The sequence below is a fragment of the Lolium rigidum genome, chromosome 1 (assembly GCF_022539505.1).
Source record: "Lolium rigidum isolate FL_2022 chromosome 1, APGP_CSIRO_Lrig_0.1, whole genome shotgun sequence".
Lineage (NCBI taxonomy): Eukaryota > Viridiplantae > Streptophyta > Magnoliopsida > Poales > Poaceae > Lolium > Lolium rigidum.
This window is the reverse complement of record NC_061508.1, coordinates 61,230,593-61,238,457: the sequence shown is the minus strand read 5'-3', so window position 1 is coordinate 61,238,457 and position 7,865 is coordinate 61,230,593.

The window sequence follows — 7,865 nt, the reverse complement described above, 5'->3', positions numbered from 1 at the left end:
TAGATGCAGTAAAACAGTAAACAAGCAGCGATAGCAGTATTTAGGAACAAGGCCTAGGGATCATACTTTCACTAGTGGACACTCTCAACATTGATCACATAACAGAATAAATAGATAGATGCTAGACTCTACACCCTCTTGTTGGATGATGAACACCACTAACTGTGTAGGATTACACGAACCCTCAATGCCGGAGTTAACAAGCTCCACAATATTCAATGTTCATATTTAAATAACCTTAGAGTGCATAACAGATCAACATAACCAAACCAAGTACTAACATAGCATGCACACTATCACCTTCACACTACGAAAGGAGGAATAGATCACATCAATACTATCATAGCAATAGTTAACTTCATAATCTACAAGAGATCACAATCATAGCCTACGCCAAGTACTACACGATGCACACACTATCACCATTACACCGTGCAGGAGGAATAAACTACTTTAATAACATCACTAGAGTAGCACACAGATAAATTGTGATACAAAACACATTGCAATCATAAAGAGATATAAATAAGCACTTCACTATGATACTCTGAATTACTCTCTGGCAAGATAACGAACACTAATTCATCATGTAGGCAAACCTTAAAGATGCATTCCCAAGTACTAATGAACACCCCACGCTGTCACTTTGAGCATTCACAGGAGGTACTAACACACCACAATTTCATAGAGACATCCAACTCAAATCATAACTCGGTGAATAAGTATTCTGTGAAATATAGCCTAAGAGACCCACACGGTGCACACACTTGTCACCTTTACACACGTGGGACAAGGAGTCTCCGGAGATCACATAAGTAAAATCCACTTGACTAGCATAATGACATCTAGATTACAAGCATCATCATATGAATCTCAATCATGTAAGGCAGCTCATGAGATTATTGTATTGAAGTACATAGGAGAGAGATGAACCACATAGCTACCGGTACAGCCCCGAGCCTCGATGGAGAACTACTCCCTCCTCATGGGAGACAACAGCGTTGATGAAGATGGCGGTGGTGTCGATGGAGAAGCCTTCCGGGGGCACTTCCCCGTCCCGGCGGCGTGCCGGAACAGAGACTCCTGTCCCCCAGATCTTGGCTTCGCGATGGCGGCGGCTCTGGAAGGTTTTCTCTGGTTTCGTCGAACGTGGTAGGGTTTTTGCGACGGAGACTTTAAGTAGGCGGAAGGGCAAGGTCGGTGGAGTCCTGGTGAGGCCACACACTAGGCCGGCGCGGCCAGGGCTTGGGCCGCGCCGCCCTCATCGTGTCCCCACCTCGTGGCCCCACTTCGTTTCCCCTTCGGACTTCCGGAAGCTTCGTGGAAAAATAGGACCCCGGGCGTTGATTTCGTCCGATTCCGAGAATATTTCCTTACTAGGATTTCTGAAACCAAAAACAGCAGAAAACAACAACTGGCCCTTCGGCATCTCGTCAATAGGTTAGTTCCGGAAAACGCATAATAATGACATAAAGTATGCATAAAACATGTAGATATCATCAATAATGTGGCATGGAACATAAGAATCGATACGTCGGAGACGTATCACAGGCCTCGCCATGAGTCCGTATAAAACCGAAGTCGTTGATCACTCTATCAAAGCGTAGATTCCAACTCCAGGATGCTTGCTTCAGTCCATAAATGGAACGCTGAAGTTTGCATACCTTGTCAGCATTTTCAGGATCGACAAAACCTTTGGGTTGTACCATATACAACTCTTCCTCAATATCACCATTGAGGAACGCCGTTTTGACATCCATCTGCCAAATCTCATAATCGAAAAATGTAGCTATTGCTAACAAAATCCTCACACACTTTAGCTTCGCTACAGGTGAGAAAGTCTCATCGTAGTCAACTCCTTGAATTTGTCAAAAACCCTTTGCGACAAGTCGAGCTTTATAGACAGTAATATTACCATCAGCATTTGTTTTTCTCTTGAAGATCCATTTATTCTCGACAGCCTTGCGGCTATCAGGTAAGTCTACCAAAGTCCATACTTTGTTATCATACATGGATCCCATTTTGGATTTCATGGCTTCTTGCCATTTGTTGGAATCTGGGCTCATCATCGCTTCTTCATACGTCACAGGGTCCTCATCATTGTTGTCCACAATCATGACATTTAGACAGGGATCATACCAATCAGGAGTGGTACGTTCCCTCGTTGATCTGCGAGGTTCAGTAGCTTTCTCGTTTGAAGCTTCATGATCATCATCATTTGCTTCCTCTCCTATCGACGTAGGCTGCGCAGAAACTTCTTCCGGCACTGCGCTACTCTGATATAGGAGAGAAGGTTCATCAACCTCGTCGAGTTCTACTTTCCTTCCAGTCACTTCTTTAGTGAGAAACTCCTTCTCAAGAAAGGATCCGTTCTTGGCAACAAAGATTTTGCCTTCGGATCTGTGATACAAGGTGTACCCAATTGTTTCTTTAGGGTATCCTATGAAGACGCATTTCTCCGCTTTGGGTTCTAGCTTGTCAGGTTGTAACTTATTTACATAAGCTTCGCAACCCCAAACTTTAAGGAACGACAGCTTAGGTTTCTTACCAAATCATAATTCATACGGTGTCGTTTCAACGGATTTAGATGGTGCCCTATTTAAAGTGAATGCGGCTGTCTCTAATGCATAACCCCAAAACGACAACGGCAAATCGGTAAGAGACATCATAGACTGAACCATATCTAAGAGAGTTCGATTACGACGTTCGGACACACCATTGCGCTGTGGTGTTCCCGGCGGTGTCAACTGTGAAAGTATTCCGCATTTCTTTAAATGCATGCCAAACTCATAACTCAGATATTCGCCTCCGCGATCAGAACGCAGAAACTTAATCTTTTTGTTACGCTGATTTTCTACTTCACTTTGGAATTCCTTGAACTTCTCAGAAGTATCGGACTTATGTTTCATAAAGTAAATATATCCATATCTACTCAGATCATCCGTGAAGGTTAGAACATAACGATAACTACCACGCGATGCTACACTCATTGGTCCGCACACATCAGTATGTATGATTTCCAATAAGTCTGTAGCTCGCTCCATTGTACCAGAAAATGGAGTCTTAGTCATTTTTCCCATTAGACATGCCTCGCATCTGTCAAGTGACAAAAACAAACTGTAACTTTATATGCAAAAATTAAGGATAGAAGAGACATAATCTTTAAGGTCCTTACAAACAACACAAGTTTCATAATTTTTAGCCATGAAGGATTCTATTTCAGAAGCTCCCATAAACAAAACAAATTGTTCTACTTCTTCGAACCAAAAATGAATATAGCTATTACAATTATAGTTCTTAATTAAAACTTCCTCACTAAAGCCACATTGAAATTTAAGATGTTTAGTATCCTGTTTAGAGCAACAGTTTATATCATGGCGTTTAAGGAAGATTTTAGCAATTGTATTCAATTTTTCTATCACAACACTCATGACTTTACCCTTTCTTGATTCTCTATAACTGTTATATAATTCTATAAGCTCCAGATAGGTTGTGGGTTCTCCCATAACAACAGTTTTTAATTTTTCGGTTTTTCAAATTTTTAGGGATTTTCGGGTATATAGGAGAAATAAAACAAGACAAAAACAAACTAGGCAAAAGTAAACTAGGCGAAATAATACTAGACAGAAATAAACTAAGCACAAATAAACTAGACAAAAGTAAACTAAGCAAAACAAAATAAAATAAAACAGAGAGAGAGGTAGAGTGTACTCCCCAGGTGAACTTATGAGTAGAGCTATGCCTCCCGGCAACGGCGCCAGAAAATAGTCTTGATAACCCACAAGTATAGGGGATCGCGACAGTCTTCGCGGGTAGTAAAACCCAATTTATTGATTCGACACAAGGGGAGGTAAAGAATACTTATAAGCCTTAACAACTGAGTTGTCAATTCAGCTGCACCTGGAAAAGCACTAGTAACAGGGGTGATGTGAAAGCAGTAGTAATATGAGAGCAGTAGTAACAGTAACACAGCAGCAGTAATAGTAACACGGAGGCAATGGCACCAGAAAATAGTTGATACTACTTCCAATGACATGTAGGAACGAGTATATGATGATGAGAGATGGACCGGGGTCCCCAGCTATCTACACTAGTGGTAACTCTCCAATAACAAGTGTTGGGTGAACAAATTACAGTTGGGCAATTGATAGGATTGAAATAGCATTAAGATAGAACATCAAGATTATTAATCATGTAGGCATGTTTTCCACATATAGTCATACGTGCTCGCAATGAGAAACTTGCATAACATCTTTTGTCCTACCAGCCGGTGGCAGCCGGGCCTCTAGGGAATCTACTGGAAATTAAGGTACTCCTTTTAATAGAGCACCGAGCAAAGCATTAACACTCCGTGAAAACATGTGATCCTCATATCTAAGCCTTCCCCTCCAGTTATCCCGATTCTTTGTCACTCTGGGGCCTCGGGTTCCGGACATAGACATGTGCAAACAAATTATAGATACAATCTAAGCAATAAGTATAGAGCTTAAATCTAAGATCATGCCACTCGGGCCCTAGTGACAAGCATTAAACACAACAAGATTGCAGCAACAATAACTTCACAAACTTTATAGATAGACTAATCATAATGTAACAATCCATCGGATCCCAACAAACACAACACCGATTACATCAGATGAATCTCAATCATGTAAGGCAGCTCATGAGATCATTGTATTGAAGTACATGGGGGTGAGAGTACCAACTAGCTACAGCTAGAACCCGTAGTCCATGGGGGAACTACTCACGGAGCATGATGGAGGCGGTGGCGTCGATGGAGATGGCTTCCGAGGGCACTTCCCCGTCCCGGCGGCGTGCCGGAACAGAGATTCTGTCCCCCGAATTGGAGTTTCGCGATGGCGGCGGCGCCCCTGGAGTCTTTCTGGAGTTTCGTCGATTCGTATCGCGTTTTTAGGTCGAAAGGGGTCTTATAGGCGAAGAGGCGGCGCAGGGAGGTGCCTGGGGCCTCCTCACCATAGGCTGGCGCGGCCAGGCCTGGGGCCGCGCCGCCTTATGGTGTGGTGGCCCTCTGGCCCGCCTTCGACTCTCCTTCGGTGTTCTGGGGTATTGTCATAAAACAAGCATGGAACATCAGAAATTATAGATACGTTGGAGACGTATCAGTTCTCATTTTATTCATGGTGGTTTTAGAAAAACTCTTGCTAAATATGGTATTAATCATACGATTGCTTCTGTTTATCATCCTCAAACTAGTGGGCAAGTAGAATTATCAAATAGAGAAATTGAATCTATCTTGCAAAAGACTGTTAATAAATCTAGGAAAAATTGGGCTAGTAGTTGAAGGAAGCATTGTGGGCTTATAGAACTGCTTATAAAAGTCCTATGGGTATGTCTCCTTATAAAATGGTTTATGGAAAGGCTTGTCATTTACCTTTAGAACTAGAGCACAAAGCTTATTGGGCTGTAAGAGAACTTAATAAAGATTTTAAACTTGCCGGTAAGAAAAGGTTGCTACAATTGAGTTCTTTAGATGAATGGAGAAGTGAAGCTTATGAAAATGCTAAACTTTTTAAGGAGAAATTTAAGAAATGGCATGATAGAAGAATTATTAAAAGAGAATTTAATGTTGGAGATAAAGTCCTATTGTATCGGTCTCGTCTCAGATTTTTTGCAGGGAAATTACTCTCAAAATGGGAAGGACCATATGTCATTGTGGAGTTGTATCGTTCAGGGGCAATAAAAATTGGTTCTCTGAAAGGTGATGCCACACAAGTGGTGAATGGACAAAGACTCAAGCATTATATTTCTGGAGATTCTTATAATGAAGATATTGATGTTATTCGAGTGGTGACTCCGGAAGCTTTCATCAAAGATCAAATTGATAGTTCTGCAGAGTTCAACTTTGAATAGGTAACAGTTCTGGTAATAAAAAGTCCGCGTTTTACTTTCCGGACAATGTTTCTGCTATTTTCAGAAAATATGAAAAATTACGAGATCGAATCGGAGCAGAGGAGACGCACGAGGGCGAGCCCCCATAGGCTGGTGCGGGCCCTACCCTGGACGCGCTGCCCTATGGTGACGGCACCTCGGAGTCCCTCTTCCACTCGTTTTCGACATGGTATTTTCCTTTTGTCGTGAAAATTTTCGCTATATAATCCCCCGGATTCCCAGAGGTCCGTATATCGTTTTCTCGTCGTGTTTTGTTTCGAGCTGTTTTCTGCCAGATACTGTTTTCAGATCTAGAGCCACCATGTCTTCGTCGGGAACTCCGAAGGACAGTTTCTTTGAGAACGTCGTCAACCCGTATATGAACGAGCTGAAGATGCATCCCAAGGAATTGCTGCTCGTAGATGGGAGTTGCAGATTGAAGATGTCCGGGGCCCTAAAGGAGAAGGAAGCCTGGAGGACAGGATGGAGAAGCTAGAACAAGAGGTCTTCACCTACAAGAAGATGGCTGAACGTGAAGTGGACATCTTCCACAAGATTGTGTCTGAACTTATTGATGGACACAAGAAGGAGACTACCAAGCTGTGGGACGATATCCTCTCACTTCACAACACTAACAACCAACTTCAAGCGCAACTTTATGATGTTCAGAATCAAAACTGTGAGTATGAAAACAGGTTTAAACAAATAAGCTATGCTGCCAGTTTCAGGATTCCCGAGACCAAGACGTCGTTTGTTGATGGAGAGCCTCTTCCTTGGAAGTCTGATGACGGGAAGAGTTTACCACCATCACCACCGAAGGAGTAATTCATCATTGGTATTGGCACCCCCTTGGTTTCTTCCAAGCTTGGGGGGAGTGCCGCGGTATCACATCATCACTATCCTTTACCTTTTTACTATCAAGTAGTGTCATATCATGAGTAGGGAAGTTATCATATAAGATGGTTTGCAGTATGGAAGTATCTCTCTTTTAGTTGGTTATCTATGTATCCCTTGGTGTGAGTTATTGTTATGGAATATTAATGAGAAGTTTTATCATTTACTTTTTGCACACCTTATTTTAGTTTGCAATTTCTGTTATATGATTGATCTTGTTGTTAGTATTGGTATCACTTTGGGAGCATCAAGTAAATCTATTTGGTTTTGGCAAACTTAGCATTGGTCAATAGCAACATTACTTGGAGACTTAACTAGAAAAGAGGAAAATACATGTAGATATATTATTTCATTACTTTTTTTTCTTGTTAGCTAATGAGCTTAGTGTTCTGAAGCTAAAATTGTTTGTGCTTACAAGGAAGATGCATGATTGCTTCTATCACATGTATATTTGTTTGTTTCCTCAACTCTTATGCTTGCTAATCGACCTTGCTAGCCAAAGACCTGTACTGAGAGGGAATGCTTCTCGTGCATCCAAAACCTTAAACCAAGCCCATGCCATTTGTGTCCACCATAACTACCTATTATGTGGTATTTAGCGCCACTCCAAGTAAATATTTCATGTGCTACCTTTAAACAATTCAAAAGTTATTATCTCTTATTTGTGTCAATGTTTTATAGCTCATGTATGTGGTGTTTTATCTTTCAGTCTTGTTGGGCAGATTTTCACCAATGGACTAGTGGCACATCTGCTTATCAAATAATTTTGCAAAAGAGCTGGCAACGGGGTTCCCAACCCCAATTAATTAACTTTCATTAATAATTCTCTTCACATGTTTTGCCCTGATTCATCAGTAAGCAACTTAATTTTGCAAATAGACACTCCTTCATGGTATGTGAAATGTTGGAAGGCACCCGAGGATTCGGTTAGCCATGGCTTGTGTAAGCAAAGGTTGGGAGGAGTGTCATCCATAAATAAAACTAAAGTACATGTGTAAACAAAAGAGAAGAGGGATGATCTACCTGATGGGGTTCGTAGCATAGAAAACAAAAAATTCCTATCGCAAGACGAATAAAACCAA